Raw genomic sequence first — 15,032 nt, 5'->3', positions numbered from 1 at the left:
TCTCACACACCCTGCATTCAATTCTTCAGAAAACTCTGTTGGCTCCATCTTCAAACTGTATCCAGAACTGAACCACTTCTCATCACTTCGTTCATGACCACGGTGGCTTGAGCCACCACCATCTTCCAAGCGAATTACTACAGCCTCCTAATTGGTCTCCTTGCTTATACCCTCGGTCCCCTGCAGCCATTTCTCAGCAGAAGTTCATATAAATGGAATCCTAGAGTATGGACTTTTTTGTGTCTGTCTTCCTTCACTCAGCATGCTTTTGAGATGCATCCTTGTTGTTAGGTGTATCAGATGTTCATTCGTTTTTATTGATGACTAGTATTCCATTGTGTGGATATACCCTGGTTTGTTTATCTGTTCACCTGTTGATGGATATTTGGATTGTTTATGAATAAAGCTGTCATGGACATTTATGTAGAAATCTTTGTGTGGACAGAAGTTTTCCTCTCTTTTAGGCAATACTTAGGAGTGGGACCTCTGGATCATATGGTATGGGTATGTTTAACTTTATAAGAAAGTGCCAAAATGTTTCCCAAAGTGACTGTACCATTTTACATTCTTACCAGCAATATGTGAAATTCTATGTGATACTGTCAGTAATTTATAAGTTAGCCATTATGGCAGGTGTGTAAGTGGCATCTCATTGTGGTTTTATTTTACGTTTCTCTGATATCTAATGATATTGAACATTTTTATGTGCTTATTATCCATCATTATGTCTTCTCCTGTGAAGAGCCCATTCAAATCTTTCATCCATTTCTTTATTTTTGGTTTTTTGTCTTATTAGTGGTAAGAGTTTTTTTTTTTAAATATAGTCTCCCTGCAAGTTCTTTGTCAGATATATATGTTTTGAATATTTTCTCCCAGTCTTTGCTTTGCCTCTTCATTTTCTTAATGCTGTCTTCTGAGAGCAAACATTTTAAATTTTGATGAAGTCTAACTTTTGTTGTTGTTGTTTTATGTTTTGTCCTCTTTATGTACTATTTACAAAATCTTACCTTGGGCAAATCTTGTAAGCTCTATAAACCTCAGTTTCTGCTTCTGTAAAATGGGTAGGATAACACACTCTACTTAAGGTTGTGGGGATTGAGAAAGAAACTCATCAATCAAATATCAAATACATGTGAATGATTGTTCTTAGGTATTACAATATATAATATGATGGGCTGTAGTAGACCGTTCCTCCATCGTAACATAACCCAGGATTATTTAGGTATTTCTTACAATAGGGTATCTCCTGACTAGTCTAAGGTAATGAAATCAGCAATGGCATTTTCTGGCTGTTGTTTCAGGGTAGCCCATTGTCCCACTTTGACCAATCAGAACTGAAAGGAAGGATTTCTTTCCTAGGTAAAAGGCTTTCTGAGCTCACAGTGGAGGAGAACAGTGGAGTCCTTTGCCTCAGTTGCCACTGGCAGCCATATTACAGCCTGGAGGGAAGCCAGCCTGAGCATAAGGATGACACATACTACGCATGGCCAATCACATGGAGAGAGCCTGGATCTTGAGGGATTGTTCAGAGGGCCGACTGACCCTAGAACTCATGATACTTTTAGGGCTTCTCCAGAAAGGTTTAATTTTTAAAGTCAGAAGGAAAAAATAAATATCGTCCAGTCTGGATTATATTTGTCCTTATACCATTGCAGTTTGTAAAATATAATTTTTGTATGGAGAAAGGGGCCCGTGAAGGCCAAAGTGCCCAGGGACAATGAAAATCATAATGTGGCCCTGATTGTTGAGCTTCTAAATCAGCCAGAAGCGAACTCTGTCCTGCCTCTGCACCCCAGTTTTGTGAGGTGTAATGTATTTCCTTATGGCGCAAGCCAGTTTGAGTCAGGTGTTCAGTTACTTGGAGCGGAAGATGTCTTGCTGCTAGCGTGAGGAAGCCTCCTACTCCGGGGGCTCTGGCTCTTGTGATGTGTTGTACCTGTGTCCTGCACCCCAGAGTGGCAGGCCTTGGCTGCCACTTGGGAGAGGCTGTTGGGAGAGATTCCCAGGCTTTCTGTCCTGGGGCAAGCTGAACATTCCAACCACTTCTTCTTGGATCAGCTTCTGGGTCCCCCTCCATCCCCTTACCTTTGTGTGTGTGTTTGTGATTTTCAAAGATTTAAGACTTCAGATCTTCCTTTAATAGTCACTACCTCAGGAAGACAACTGTGGCTTCTCTTCACAGCATTTGTCAAATAACCAGTGATCAACTTTTATAAAGGAGCCCTCTATTTCCCAGTTTGCCAGCTATTATCCTATATGTATCACAAAGAAAAACTTATATTATTATGTTTTCTTTACTATTTCCCTTTTTTAAAAAATCCCTGAAAATAATTAGAAGTCTCAAGGATCCACAAGGGTCTTTAATTAACTGAGTCATGGAGCCACAGGTCTTGCAGATAAAACCTGGTTAATAATATTTTATTGGGTGTGGGCAACTGGAAAGTGAAATCTGTGAAAAATGAATTCAGTAAGAAAGCAGTGAAGATGGAACATTTACGTAGGGATTAATGGTGGGGTGATCAACTTATCCCACTTTGCCCAGGACTCTTCCAGTTTTTGCACTGAAAGTTGTGTGTCCTGGGAAAGCCCTCAGTCCTAGGCAAACTTAAAGGTATAGAGAAGGGAATTCCCTGGTGGTCCAGTGGTTAGGACTTGGTGCTTTCATTGCCAGGGCCCAGGTTTGATCCCTGGTGGGGGAACTATGATCCCTGAAAGCTGTGCAGTGCAGCCAAAATAAATAAATAAAAAAGTGTACAGGGGCTTCCCTGGTGGCGTAGTGGTTGAGAGTCCGCCTGCCGATGCAGGGGACACGGGTTCATGCCCCGGTCCGGGAAGATCCCACATGCCACAGAGCGGCTGGGCCCGTGAGCCATGGCCGCTGAGCCTGCGCGTCCGGAGCCTGTGCTCTGCAACAGGGAGAGGCCACAACAGTGAGAGGCCCGCGTACCGCAAAAAAAAAAAAAAAAAAAAAAAAAAAAGTGTACAGAAAAGATGTGGCAGAAAGAAAATAGGATAGGACTCAGGAGTTCTTGCCTGGACTTTTGCCATGCTCTAGCTGGGGAACCATGGCAGTTGCTCAACTTCTTTGAGTCAGTTCTGCACACACATTGACCTGGGTAACAACATTTATTTGTAGTTATTATATTGTATTGATACTTGCCTGTTGTTATCACATTCTACTTTCCTGTATTTATCACATTGCTTTTGCCTGTTCATCATCTATTCCCTTATAGTGGTAGGCCATGACCAGTTTTGCCCATAGAATGCCCCTAAGTGTACACAAAGGAAAAACTCCTAAGTCCAAAAAAAAGGAGAAATGGCCCAGTGTCAGTAAAACAAGAATGTCAAAGTCCAGAACCTGGCTATTAGGTCTGGTGATGTGGCAGAATTATTGTCTTCTGTAGTGGTTTAAGTTGTTTCTGTGTGCCGATGAGCCTGAGGATACGAAGGGCACTGAGCCTGCGATTCCAGGTTTCTCTGACTGGAAGACAGCCCATTCTACACGGGCTGTAAGGACTTCTAGATTTAGGTTTGTCTCTGTGAGCTACACGGCAGGCCAGGAGCTGGGGCATCCACCCTGAGCTTTTATTTCATTTATATAGTCGTTCCCTCTTATTCACGGGGTGTATGTTCCAAGGCCCCCAGTGGATGCTGAAACTATGGATAGTACTGAACCCTATATATACTATGTTTTTTCTTATACATACATACCTATGATAAAGTTTAATTTATAAATTAGGCACAGTAAGAGATTAACAACAATAACTAATAATAAAATAGAACAATTATAACAATATACTATAATAAAAGTTATGTGAATGTAGTCTGTCTCTCAAAATATCTTATTGTGCTGTATTCACCCTTCTTCTTGTGATAATGTAAGGTGATAAAATGCTCACATGATGAGATGAAGTGACGTGAATGACAATAGGCATTGTGACTTAGTGTTAGGCTACTATTGACATTCTGACAATAAGTCAAAAGGAGAATCATCTGCTTCTGGTGATCCTGGATCATCGAACCACGATGATGTCTATGATTGGATGTAGGCAGATGATGTCAATGGTTGGGGACCCCTGGTGGGGTGGAGCAGGATGAGTCAAGATTTTATCATGATACTCAGAATGGTACAGCAATTTAACACTTATGAGTTATTTATTTCTGGAATTTTCCATATATGTTCAGACCGTGGTTGACCTTGGGTGACTGAAACTGTGGGAAGCAAAATCATGGGTAATTGGGGACTGCTGTATCCTTTGCCGGCTTATTCTTACTATCTTTGAATCTAGACACCACAGTTTGGCCTTGAGTACTCCCACTTCATACAATTTGTATGGAGCTTATTTTTCCTGTGACTTTTTGGTGAGCATGTGGCTCAGTCTCTGCCAATCAACATCAAATCTGTAGACACAGTGATTGGTTCAGGAATGATGGACACACCCTAAGATAACCCCCAATGAGGGGTTAGTGTAGTGTAGGGCTTGGATCCGGAGAGCCTGGGTTCAAGTCCTGCTGTGCCACTCACTGACTGTGTGAACTTGGGAAAGTTACTTAACCCTTTTTGGGCCTCAGTTTCCTCACATGTGAAATGGGGTTAATGATAATTCCTATCTCATAGAATTTTTATGAGTATTAAATAAGAAAATGCACATAAAACCCTTAGTACAGTTCTTTGCACATAGCTATTGCTGCTGTTGTTATTATTGATCACAGTGACTAATCTTAAATCATGTAGTCGGGTTAATTGCATGATAGAATAAAAGAGGTTATTAAGGCTAAAAATTGCTTCATATTTTTGTGTGTAACTCTGTCTAGTTTATGGGCTATTTAGAGGAATCAGGGTCTGGACACATAGTTTACTGCAGTTTGATGACTGGGTCATGGAAATCTGTGACCCCACCCTGAGCAGCGCCCTAAGACAATGGTATTTTTTGAATAAATGGCTCTGAGATACCTAATTTTTTGAATTTCAAGTGGCTTATAAAATTGTACTTCCTTACTGGTAATAAATAGTAATAGTTAACATGTATGTAGTACTTACACTATGTCAGGAACTGAAGCAAGTGCTACATGTGTTAATTCAACAGCACTATTATTATGCCTATTTTACTAAAAAGGAAATTGAGACAGAACAGTTTAGTACCTTGCCCTGGTCATATAGGTAGTGAGCAGCAAAGTAGGGGTTCTAAAGCAAGCTGTCTGGTAGCAAGAACCCCTGCTCTAAAGTTTCCTCTATGTTACTCCCTCCCCACCACCAACTGAATATCTAGGATTGCAGGGATAGAACAGAAACATGGATGATTCTTCAATGTGGTACAACTACACAGATTCAAACTGGACATGTAGATTGAGTGGACTGCAACTGGAGATTGCAATAAATTCACCTTGCTAAATTGCTATGAACCCACGGGAATCTGAGATTTTAAAGATTTGAAGATCTGTTTGGTGAGGGGGGGAAATGACAATTTCAGAAGAGATTCACAGATGTCAATGACTATGCATCGTGATTTATTTTTTTTTAATTCCTTTTATTTATTTATTTTTGGCTGTGTTTGGTTTTTGTTGCTGTGTGCGGGCTTTCTCTAGTTGCAGCGAGCAGGGGCGACTCTTCGTTGTGGTGCATGGACTTCTTGTTGCGGTGGCTTCTCTTGTTGTGGAGCATGGGCTCTAGGTGTGCGGGCTTCAGTAGTTGTGGCATGTGGGCTCAGTAGTTGTGGCTTGCAGGCTCTAGAGTGCAGGCTCAGTAGTTGTGGTGCATGGACTTATTTGCTCCGTGGCACGTGGGATCTTCCCGGACCAGGGTTCAAACCCATGTCCCCTACATTAGTAGGTGATTCTTAACCTCTGCGCCACCAGGGAAGTGCCTGCGTGTGCTTTAAGTCTCTGTCTGCTTTCAACTGTACATCCAAATCAAAGATGTCCTATCAGTGTGGCTCAGTTCTAAGAGCAGCTGATTAAGGCGTTGGCTAACTATGCCCAACCTTGGGTAACCCTGGTGTCCTCTAGACCAAGACATGAATAGCAGACATAACCTACAGTTTTTGGCCATGTAGCCAAATAAGGCAATATTTGGGTCCAGTTGGTTTGTGAAAGTATATGCCCTTATGAATCTGTTGAAAGAGAAGCCAATGCTTGAGCCATATTTGGCTGTATAAGTCTTTGCCTTTCATAAAAAGAGTTCATTTGTTAAATACTAGATTTCTTAGTGACATGATAAAATTTGATCACTGACTACTGATAGCCCCTGTAGCATAGTCTTGCAAGAATAATGTTGATTAAATTATTTATTTCTTGGGCTGCTTTCATACTGATGCTTAAAAATTCAATAGTTCTGAATAGCTAAGTTTACCATTATTATCCAAGAAAACATTCTTGTGGTAAATACACATAAGGATTTCTGATATACTTGCCATTATTAAAACAAGCCCTTGGAAGAGATAGTTTCTAATTGTCTTTTAGTGCTAAAATTCTTTAATTTTTATTTTATCTTTTGTTACTGAATTGGAGTCAGCATCAGACCAAGAGAAAAAATGAATTTAAGTGGGCTTTCAGCACATGCTGTCTTTTCTAACACACACACACACACACACACACACACACACACACACACCATTATAAACTTCTACACAGAAGATAATGTGTTTATTAAATTGATTACTAAAACACCCCCAAACATTAACCTATGTGGCTGGTGGCCTGTGCTAGAAGAAGACTCATTGAAGTACATGGAGGTTGGATTGCAGCTTTGGCTTCAAAGAATATTGGCAACTTTGCATTTATGTGATATTAATTTGCCTCAAGTATGTCACTGGTGAGTTCTTTGTTTTAGTGAGTGCCAGATGTATTCTTCTTCAGAATATATTTGGTGAAACTCTCCTTCTGAATGCCAAACGGACATGAGAAAACTTTCAGTCATCTGGAGCTTGTAAATTGTTCTCAAATTTTTGGAATTTTATTGAAGGCTTGATTTCATCATAGAGCAGAGAATACCTTGGATGAATAAAAAGCAAATCAATCAGAAATGATTGGAACGAGTAATTAGAATTTCCTTGGAGAGATAAAATGTATGATGTAAATCCACTGTCTTGAAAAAAAAAAAGTTGCTTTCTAACAAGTTATCAGCTCTTACAGAACAACTTCAGATGCGGACACAGATGTGAAGCTTTATTTTGTTTTCAGCAACAAGTTCCTTCCTCCCTTTTTTCAAAATTAGCTTTTCTGGAAACTTCATTTGGCTAATCAAGGCCGATGGGGTTTCAAGATGATTGCATTGTGGAGCATGAAACTAGAAATAATATCCCCTGAAAATTAGTAATTTTATTTCAATATGTAATTTAACGAAATGGATCATCACTCTCCCACTTTTGCCAGTTTGGAATCTTTCCATAATATTTTGTTGACTTTTAGAATTTTCTGTGTTCTACTTTCCAATTTTGTTTTACCTTATTTGAATTATTTTTTCCTTCCCGTTGTGGATTTTTTATTAAAATAGAAAATCCTCCTTATCTTTCCTTTTGTGAATACTTAATCTTGTATCTTGATACCAATTATAGATAACAAAACGGGTTTTAAAATCTCTTTGAAAAAATTTAAATTAATTTTTTCGGGAGCAGTGGTTCAAACAAAATCAAAGACATTGATATGTTGAAATTTAGAATTTTTTAAAAAAATGTGTAATAGCATTACTAAAACTGATTTATGATTTTTTTCTCCTTAGTATGTCATATCCTATACCAATGGAACTGCTGAGACCAAAACCTAAAATGGAATGGACATTATTATTTTGTCTCTGCCCTTAGAGGAATTTTAAGGCATAAATTATTTTGATAAACTAGCAGTAACTTCTTTATCACTATAGAACGTGGAAAGGGAAAAACAGTCTTTCTGTTGGAATCTACAGTATGCTGCTAACGGATAAAGTATAAGGAATGACATATCTGACTTTTATCGTTGATTAAATAGGGCAAATGTGGAAACTCTATTCAAGGTAAGAGGTTAAAAGTTTACATATCCACAAGGGAGATAATGCAAGGATACTACTTAGATTTAAGTGTTTTTTTTTTTTTCCTAAATAACTCTGTTCAAGCAGATGCTTCAATTGCAGTTAATTTTTAAAAGGGCCAAGAGTTATAAAATATTTGAATTTATTCAATACATTTGGAAGAATGGCAGGATCAGAAAGAAATTTCCAATCTGATTTAAGAAAGATGAATTCATTTTATGGAGAAAAGGAAAAAGAAGAAAAAAGGGATCTTATCTGCTCCAATTCCTTCATGAAACTTGGAGCTTAGATGACTTGTCCAACTTAACCCTTGTTAGTAGTAGAGCCAAGGACTAGAACCAGGTGTCTTGACACCTTGTCTTTGGAGCATTCCACTTCCCTGCCTCGTCTCTTTATCTACAGCCTCCTTTGTCTCTTTGACATAATCTTCATTATCATCATCTATTCATACAACACAAAGTGAGCGTTTGACTGAGGCATGTTTCAAGGCTTAGGGAGCTGTTGGGTGGAGCTGACATGTAAGTGTGCAGAATGAAATGGATCTTATATCTTCGGCTAGGCTGTGATTTTCTTGAAGGCAGGGATTGTGTTTGTCCACCTCTCTTCCAGGCCACATTGCAGAACATGCTCTATGAAGCTATATGTAGAATGCCCTCTGCCTCAGGAAATTTCTCCACCTATCCCTAGCCTATGAATCCTCTTCTCTGTTTTGGTTTCTACCTATTGACTCCTACTAGGAGTCCTCCTCTCAGCCTACACTCTCCTTTGGACTGACAGTTCACTTGGTCAGCCTGACTTTGATTTTGGCTTTTGTATTATTTCTGCTTAACACTATGCTCTGCAGATCTTGGTCAAGTGACCCTCATATCTGCCCCTACTGTAAGCTCCCAGGACACTGCCCCTTGTCCATGCTAAAGCCCAGCTCCCATCTACCTGGGAGCTGAAATTGATAGTCTTATCTTCATACTGCTGAAGAAATGAAGATAGCCTTGCACTTGGTAGATACTCATCAGACATTTGTGGAATGAACAGTAAAGACACTAGTGTCATCTTTGCTGTCATCCTCATCTTTTTATTGAATGGTTGGCTTGGAGAGAAGGTGTGATGCAAAATGGATCATGATTCAATTGATCACATTCACATACATGAAAATAAAGCCTATTCTTAGTCTTGAATCTCCAGATGGCTGGTTTAAATACCTGGCAAATTCTATGTATATCTGGTTATTATTTTCCTTCTCTGTGTGTGAAGACTTAGTCTGGATATAAGTTTTGCTATATTGAGGAGTTATTTTCTCTTTTCTCTGAGGAACTATCCAATCAGTGAAGGAAATGGGGTTCTGCTGTGTACACACGCTGAGTTTCTATCACTTTGTCTTCTTTCAAACATTCAGAAATTATTGGTTGGACTTAACTAATAACTAGCAATTTAAAAATAATGCACGAATCAGCTATATTTTAGACAAAATAGCATTTATTTTTCTTCTGAAGTATATTAAAGGAGTATGACAATAGGTTTTAAAATTACACCCTTAATTAGAAGCTTATTTTCTGTAGTTTGCTAACACTGAAAAATGAATTTGTTATGTTTCTAAACATTCTGTAGCTTCCTTCTTCCAAATGACTCTTTTGGACAACAGTACTTCTTTTTTTCTGATTTTAGAAGTAATATTTGCTCAATGAAGACATTTTACAAAAATAGGAAAATATAAAGATGTAAATTAAAATCACCCATAACAAAAACAACTTAAACATTATCACTCTAAGAGACAACTACTGTTAACATTTGGTTGTATTTCTTTCCAGACTTTTCTATATGCTCCCTTGCTCTGTCTTGATTTCTCTCTTACCCCAATATTTATTCTCAGTATATATGCAAATGTAGACAACATTGTTATTTTGGAACATGTACATTATATATGTACAAGATTTTGTATATTGTTTTATTACCTTTCTTAACATTTATATTTTAAACATTTCTTCATATTTTGTAATGTTCTGTAAATCTTTTGATTTTCTCTATGAAAATTTTGATTTTCTCTATGAAAGCTTTGATTTTCTCTATGAAAAATCTCTAGCTCAAGTTCTAGTCATTACTGAATTGAACTACCATAATTTCCTGGATGATAATCATGCTGTATTTTGGTTAATTGAAAATCTGGCTTTTTTTAACCCTCAATTATGATAATATAATATATAGATTTTGTTGAGATATCTTACTTTTTTAAAAAACCTGATGGATCAGAAAGACCTTAAGGAGACCAGAGGGCAAACAGAAGAAGCAAGAAGAACTACAATCCTGCAGCCTGTGGAACAAAAACCACATTCACAGAAAAATAGACAAAATGAAAAGGCAGAGGTCTATGTGCCAGATGAAGGAATAAGAAAAAACCTCAGAAAAAACAACTAAATGAAGTGGAGATAGACAATCTCCCAGAAAAAGAATTCAGAATAATGATAGCGAAGATGATCCAGGACCTCGGAAGAAAAATGGAGGCAAAGATCGAGAAGATGCAAGAAATGTTTAACAGAGACCTAGAAGAATTAAAGAACAAACAGAGATGAACAATACAATAACTGAAATGAAAAATACACTAGAAGGAATCAATAGCAGAATAACTGAGGCAGAAGAACAGATAAGTGACCTGGAAGACAGAATGGTGGAAATCACTGCTGAGGAACAGAATAAAGAAAAAAGAGGGAAAAGAAATGAAGAGAGCCTAAGAGACCACTGGGACAACATTAAATGCACCAACATTTGCATTATAGGGGTCCCAGAAGGAGAAGAGAGAGAGAAAGGGCCCGAGAAAATATTTGAAGAGATTATAGTCAAAAACTTCCCTAACATGGAAAAGGAAAGAGCCACCCAAGTCTGGAAGCTCAGAGAGTCCCAGGCAGGATAAACCCAAGGAGAAACACGCCAAGACATATAGTAATCAAATTGACAAAAATTAAAGACAAAGAAAAATTATTAAAAGCAACAAAGGAAATACGACAAATAACATACAAGAGAACTCCCATAAGGTTAACAGCTGATTTCTCAGCAGAAACTCTACAAGCCAGAAGGGAATGGCACAATATATTTAAAGTGATGAAAGGGAAGAAACTACAACCAAGATTACTCTACCCATCAAGGATCTCATTCACATTTCTCTGGAGAAATCAAAAGCTTTACAGACAAGCAAAAGCTAAAAGAATTCAGCACCACCAAACCAGCTATACAACAGATGCTAAAGGAACTTCTCTAAGTGGGAAACACAAGAGAAGAAAAGGACCTACTAAAACAAACCCAAAACAATTAAGAAAATGGTAATAGAAACATATATATCAATAATTACATTAAATGTGAATGGATTAAATGCTCCAACCAAAAGACACAGGCTTGCTGAATGGATACAAAAACAAGACCTGGATCTATGCCGTCTACAAGAGACCCACTTCAGACCTTGCGACACATACAGACTGAAAGTGAGGGGATGAAAAAAGATATTCCATGCAAATGGAAATGAAAAGAAAGCTGGAGTAGCAATACTCATATCAGATAAAGTAGACTTTAAAATAAAGAATGTTACAAGAAACAAGGAAGGACACTACATAATGATCAAGGGATCATCCATGAAGAAGATATAGCAATTATAAATATATATGCACTCAACATAAGGGCACCTCAATACATAAGGCAAATGGCTATATAAGAGGAAATCAACAGTAACACAATAACAGTGGGGGAGTTTAACACCTTACTAACACCAATGGACAGATCATCCAGACAGAAAATTAATAAGGAAACAAAAGCTTTAAATGACACAATAGACCAGATAGATTTTTTAAACACTTTTATTGGAGTATAATTGCTTTACAATGGTGTGTGAGTTTTGGCTTTATAAAAAAGAGAATCAGCTCTACATATACATATATCCCCCTATCTCCTCCCTTTTGTGTCTCCCTCCCACACTCCCTATCCCACCCCTGTAGGTGGTCACAAAGCACATAGCTGATCTCACTGAGCTATGCAACTGCTTCCCATTAGCAATCTGTTTTACATTTGGTAGTATATATATGTCCATGCCACTCTCTCACTTCGTCCCAGCTTAACCTTCCCCCTCCCTACGTCTCAAGTCCATTCTCTATGTCTGTGTCTTTATTCCTGTCCTGCCCCGAGATTCTTCAGAACCACTTTTTTTTTTTTTTTAGATTCCATATATATGTGTCAGCATACGGTATTTGTTTTTCTCTTTCTGACTTACTTCACTCTGTATGACAGATTCTAGGTCCATCCACCTGACTACAAATAACTCAATTTCGTTTCTTTTTATGGCTGAGTAATGTTCCATTGTATATAGGTGCCACATCTTCTTTAGCCATTCATCTGTCGATGGACACTTAGGTTGCTTCCATGTCCTGGCTATTGTAACTAGAGCTGCAATGAACACTGTGGTACATGACTCTTTTTGAATTATGGTATTCTCAGGGTACATACCCAGTAGTGGGATTGCTGGGTCATATGGTAGTTCTATTTTTAATTTTTTAAGGAACCTCCATGCTGTTCTCCATAGTGGCTGTATCAATTTACATTCCTACCAAAAGTGCAAGAGGGTTCCCTTTTCTCCACACCCTCTCCAGCATTTATTGTAGATTTCTTGATGATGGCCATTCTGACTGCTGTGAGGTGATACCGCACTGTAGTGTTTTGTTTTGTTTTGTTTTTTGCGGTATGCAGGATTCTCACTGTTGTGGCCTCTCCCATTGCGGAGCACAGGCTCCAGACGCGCAGGCTCAGTGGCCATGGCTCACGGGACTAGCTGCTCTGTGGCATATGGGATCTTCCCAGACCGGGGCATGAATTCGTGTCCCCTGCATCAGCAGGCGGACTCTCAACCACTGCGCCACGAGGGAAGCCCCGCATTGTAGTTTTGATTTGCGTTTCTCTAATGAGTAGTGATGTTGAGCATCCTTTCATGTGTTTGTTAGCAATCTATATATCTTCTTTGGAGAAATGTCTATTTAGGTCTTCTGCCCATTTTTGGATTGGGTTCTTTGGTTTTTTTTGAAATTGAGATGCATGAGCTGCTTGTAAATTTTGGAGATTAATCCTTTGTCAGTTGCTTCATTTGCAAATATTTTCTCCCATTCTGAGGGTTGTCTTTTCGTCTTGTTTAAGTTTTCCTCTGCTGTGCAAAAGATTTTAAGTTTCATTATGTCCCATTTGTTTATTTTTGTTTTTATTTCCATTTCTCTAGGAGGTGTGTCACAAAGAATCTTGCTGTGATTTATGTCATAGAGTGTTCTGCCTATGTTTTCCTCTAAGAGTTTTGCAGTATCGGGCCTTACATTTAGGTCTTTAATCCATTCTGAGTTTATTTTTGTGTGTGGTGTTAAGGAGTGTTCTAATTTCATTCATCTTACATGTAGCTGTCCAGTTTTCCCAGCACCACTTATTGAAGAGGCTGTCTTTTCTCCATTGTATATTCTTGCCTCCTTTATCAAAGATAGAGTGACCATATGTGCATGGGTTTATCTCTGGGCTTTCTCTCCTGTTCCATTGATCTACATTTCTGTTTTGGTGCCATTACCATGCTGTTGTGATTACTGTAGCTTTGCAGTATAGTCTGAAGTCTGGGACCCTGATTCCTCCAGCTCTGTTTTTCTTTCTCAAGATTGCTTTGGCTATTTGGGGTCTTTTGTGTTTCCATACAAATTGTGAAATTTTTTGTTCTAGTTCAGTGAAAAATTCCATTGGTAGTTTGATAGGGATGGCACTGAATCTGTAGATTGCTTTGGGTAGTAGAGTCATTTTCACAATGTTGATTCTTCCAATACAAGAACATGGCATATCTCTCCATCTATATCATCTTTAATTTCTTTCATCAGTGTCTTATAGTTTTCTGCATACAGGTCTTTTGTCTCCTTAGGTAGGTTTATTCCTAGGTATTTTATTCTTTTTGTTGCAATGGTAAATGGAAGTGTTTCCTTAATTTCTCTTTTAGATATTTCATCATTAGTGTATAGGAATGCCAGAGATTTCTGTGCATTAATTTTTTATCCTGCTGCTTTACCAAATTCATTGATTAGCTCTAATAGTTTCCTGGTAGCATCTGTAGGATACTGTATATACAGTATCATGTCATCTGCAAACAGTGACAGTTTTACTTCTTCTTTTCTGATTTGAATTCCTTTTATTTTTTTTTTCTTCTCTGATTGCTGCGGCTAAAACTTCCAAAACTATGCTGAATAATAATGTTGAGAGTAGACAACCTTGTCTTGTTCCTGATCTTAGAGGAAAGGGTTTCAGTTTTTCACCGTTGAAAACGATGTTCAGTGTTGATTTGTCATATATGGGCTTTACTATCCCTCTCTGCCTACTTTCTGAGGGTTTTTATCAACAATGGGTGTTGAATTTTGTCAAAAGCTTTTTCTGCATCTATTGAGATGATCATGCGGTTTTTCTCCTTCAATTTGTTAATATGATTCATCACATTGATTGATTTGCATATATTAAAGAATCCTTGCATTCCTGGGATAAACCCCACTTGATCATGATGTATGATCCTTTTAATGTCTGCTGGATTCTGTTTGCTAGTATTTGTTGAGGTATTTTGCACAGATTCTAGGCCTGTATTTTTCTTTCTTGGCCTGTATTTTTCTTGGCCTGTAGTTTTCTTTCTTTGTGGCACCTTTGTGATATTGGCCTGTAGTTTTCTTTCTTTGTGGCACCTTTGTCTGGTTTTGGTATCAAGGTGATGGTGGCCTCGTAGAATGAGTTTGGGAGTATTCCTCCCCCTGCTATATTTTGGAAGAGTTTGAGAAAGGTAGGTGTTCGCTCTTCTCTAAATGTTTGGTAGAATTCGCCTGTGAAGCCATCTGGTCCTGGGCTTTTGTTTGTTGGAATAGTTTTAATCATAGTCTCAATTTCAGTGCTAGTGATTGGTCTCTTTATATTTTCTATTTCTTCCTGGTTCAGTCTTGGAAGGTTGTACTTTTCTAAGAATTTGTCCATTTCTTCCAGGTTGTCCATTTTATTGGCATATAGT

The 15,032-nt window shown here is 38.2% G+C and overlaps 2 long non-coding RNA genes across 8 annotated transcripts in view; one reads left to right on the top strand and one right to left on the bottom strand.

The window, feature by feature from the left end:
• The window catches only part of LOC117198314 (uncharacterized), a 424,014-nt gene that overhangs the window by 228,783 nt on the left and 180,199 nt on the right, over window positions 1-15,032 (top strand). The gene's annotated exons all lie outside the window — the stretch shown is intronic.
• Window positions 10,687-15,032, bottom strand: part of LOC125960818 (uncharacterized) — a 480,299-nt gene continuing 475,953 nt past the window's right edge. Inside the window, exon 3 of the long non-coding RNA XR_007470865.1 lies at window positions 10,687-11,409. This is a non-coding gene — a long non-coding RNA (uncharacterized LOC125960818). The remainder of the gene's footprint in view (window positions 11,410-15,032) is intronic.

This window comes from Orcinus orca, chromosome 13 (genome assembly GCF_937001465.1).
Source record: "Orcinus orca chromosome 13, mOrcOrc1.1, whole genome shotgun sequence".
In the NCBI taxonomy this organism is placed as follows: Eukaryota; Metazoa; Chordata; class Mammalia; order Artiodactyla; family Delphinidae; genus Orcinus; species Orcinus orca.
The sequence above is the reverse complement of the archived record's forward strand: the minus strand, read 5'-3'. Positions and strand labels throughout refer to the sequence as shown.